The sequence below is a fragment of the Triticum aestivum genome, chromosome 2B, assembly GCF_018294505.1.
Source record: "Triticum aestivum cultivar Chinese Spring chromosome 2B, IWGSC CS RefSeq v2.1, whole genome shotgun sequence".
Taxonomy (NCBI): domain Eukaryota; kingdom Viridiplantae; phylum Streptophyta; class Magnoliopsida; order Poales; family Poaceae; genus Triticum; species Triticum aestivum.
This window is the reverse complement of record NC_057798.1, coordinates 756,732,829-756,735,575: the sequence shown is the minus strand read 5'-3', so window position 1 is coordinate 756,735,575 and position 2,747 is coordinate 756,732,829. Positions and strand designations below refer to the sequence as shown.

Genomic DNA, 2,747 nt, shown 5'->3' with positions numbered 1-2,747 from the left:
AGGGGGCACCCCTTCTCCCGAAGTTACGGGGCTATTTTGTCGAGTTCCTTAGAGAGAGTTGTCTCGCGCCCCTAGGTATTCTCTACCTACCCACCTGTGTCGGTTTCGGGTACAGGTACCCTTTTGTTGAAGGTCGTTCGAGCTTTTCCTGGGAGTATGGCATCAGTTACATACTTCAGCACCGTAGCGCCTGGTATGAGCCTCGTGGAGAAGCAATCGCTAGTCCACGGGGCTCATACTTCAGCGCTGCAGCGCTTGGTACTCGGACCTCGGCTCGAGGCATTTTCTTTACCCCTTCTTACCCTGAAAAAGTAGGGTCACCTTGTGTCCTTTTCCGTACGAGACAAAAGTTTATGAAAGAGAATAATGATATCTTATTCTTTCTCAGAAAACATAATAAAGTCTTAAGTCCAGTCAAATTGACTATCTTTATTTTCATGAAAAAAATGGGATCTATCAAGCACATTCAGGATATGCCTCTACTATAAAATCACTTAGTCATATTTTTTCTTCCTTTTGGTATTCGAGTTGAAGAAGTACGAGAATTCCATACTGAATACTGTCTGCATGAAGTCCTTGCGATTTATAGAGAGCTTGAATTACTCGTTTAGCTGTATTTTGAACTGGTCTATAAACGACAGTGTATGTTATGAACTTCTATCCCTAATTCCATATACTACATAGTTGGATTTTCAAAATCTTAAACCGGTGAAATTCTGGCTCCCTTTTACTAAGCTGCATTCCATACCGGAATTTTGTGTTTGTTCATTCCCAATAAATAACAAGTGACAAGTATTTTTTTTGTGAGAAAACAAGTAACAAGTATAACCAAGTATTAATCCAGATTTTACAAAACTGTAGCCCGAGCCAAACTTCTGTGCATGCTTGTTTTCCTGAAACGTCTGCCGTAATCGTCATGGTCTCCAATTCCATCCGAAGTTCATCCTTCTGCGCATGCTTGTTTTCCTGAAACGTCTGCCGTAACCGTCATGGTCTCCAATTCCATCCAAAGTTCATCTTTGACAGCAACTAAAGGAAGTTCCAGATACGATATCAATAAACCAAGAACTTGTGGTGGCCAGGTTGGACTCTATCAGGTTAAACTGCGGCGGAGAACTATTTTTACTTTCCTTTTTCTCATTGATTGAAGACAACGGGGATCTACTAGGCAACGTCAACCCGTCGTCGTGGTGGGCAGACGGGAGAAACGGAAGAAGAGGAGAAACAGCTCTCGCGGCCGATGGCCATTGGCGACTCTAGATGGTGGGACTTCTCCACCGACGTCCTGGTGGAGATCCTGCTGCGGCTGCCCCCAAGCTCCCGGCGCCGATTCCGCCTCATCTGCCGGCTCTGGCGCGACCTCATCAGCGAGCGCACAACCGAGATGCAGAGCCGCGCCATGGCCCTCATCTGGAACCCCTACGACTCCATCGCCTATGTTGTCGATGACCTGTCATCATCGTCCACAGGGAGCTCCAAAGTGCTGTGGAGTGCCGACATCGACGAGAGAGGCCTGCAGCTGGTCGGCACGTGCAATGGCCTCCTCTGCCTGTGCAACAACCAGGAGAGGCTCGGTGGCGCTCTCACCCTGTTCAACCCGGCCACCGGCGAGGCGCTGGCACTTCCCCCGATGCCGTACGCCGGCCTCTTCTCTGAGAGCTCTCATTGGCGGAACTGGAACGAGACTTACACCTTCGCGCACCATCCGACGTCCGGGTGGTACAAGCTGTTGCGCGTCCCCTGCATTTTCGACCGGGTGTTTGAGCCGGAAGCCGTGCACGTGCTCACGCTGGGGGAGGCGTCATGGCGGAAGGTGCTCACCGGCATCAACGGCTGGGCGGGGTGCCGCCTCGGTCCGGGCATCGTCAGCATTGACGGCACGACGTACTGGGTCACGCGTGATGCTCCGCCGAGGGTCGTGTCGTTTGACCTCGACCACGAGCGGATCACCTCCACCGCGCAGCTGCCCCAGCTGCCAGCGTGCTCCGACGAGGCTGCCCGCTACCACCTGACGAAGGTGCACGGGAGTCTGGGCGTTGCCATCCGAGACGGTGACCTTCTAGGCATGGAGACGACTCATGTGTGGGTTCTGGACAAGGGACGGCGGTGGAATCGCCGCTACAAATTCAGCCAGCGGAGCATCCCACGGCCCAATTTTTTGTACGGCAAGTACGTCCTGACGCTCAGGGATTCGTCGATCTACGGCCACTACCCGAGTACAGGCGACTCGACGTCCGACGTTGTGAGCGTTAGCCACACGGACCAGGGGACGCTGATCACCGTGGCGGGTAATTACATCGCCCGCCGGAACCATACTTTCGTCTATGTGGAGACGATGGAGCCACTAGCCGCTTACAAGGTCACGTCCGATTAGTTCTTGTGTTTGTTCAGGATGGTTTACGTATTAGTCATAAGCTAAACTAATAAGCAAGTAGGATTCCGTTCGTTAAAAAGGCAAGGATTTATAATACTGACTAAACAAAACTCCTTATCTTCGTGCAAAAAAAAAAGCTCTTTATCACTCCTACACATGTAAGGGGACGGTCAGGCTGCAAGTGACGGCAAGTTCAACGACAAGGTTCTTTATGCTGCTCAGAATAACTCTTTATCACTCCTAAACAAAACTCACTTATCTTCCTGCAAAAAAAAAAAGAAAAAAAAAAGCTCCATTCCCTGCGAGAGGATACACAAGCACTGGTAGAAAAAGAGACTTCCGTCCAGCCCCATTAGTCGCGAAACTGTAGGAA

General features: G+C 50.5%; 2 long non-coding RNA genes across 3 annotated transcripts in view; one reads left to right on the top strand and one right to left on the bottom strand.

Moving 5' to 3' along the window:
* LOC123047177 (uncharacterized) overlaps nucleotides 1–2,747 on the bottom strand; it is a 14,125-nt gene continuing 11,378 nt past the window's right edge. The window contains exon 3 of one of the 2 annotated variants that reach the window (XR_006422827.1): nucleotides 1–286. This is a non-coding gene — a long non-coding RNA (uncharacterized lncRNA). Of the gene's footprint in view, nucleotides 295–2,747 lie in introns of both variants that reach the window. The other variant, XR_006422828.1, reaches the window with a different exon arrangement.
* The window catches only part of LOC123047175 (uncharacterized), a 14,005-nt gene continuing 11,378 nt past the window's right edge, over nucleotides 121–2,747 (top strand). Inside the window, exon 1 of the long non-coding RNA XR_006422826.1 lies at nucleotides 121–258. This is a non-coding gene — a long non-coding RNA (uncharacterized lncRNA). The remainder of the gene's footprint in view (nucleotides 259–2,747) is intronic.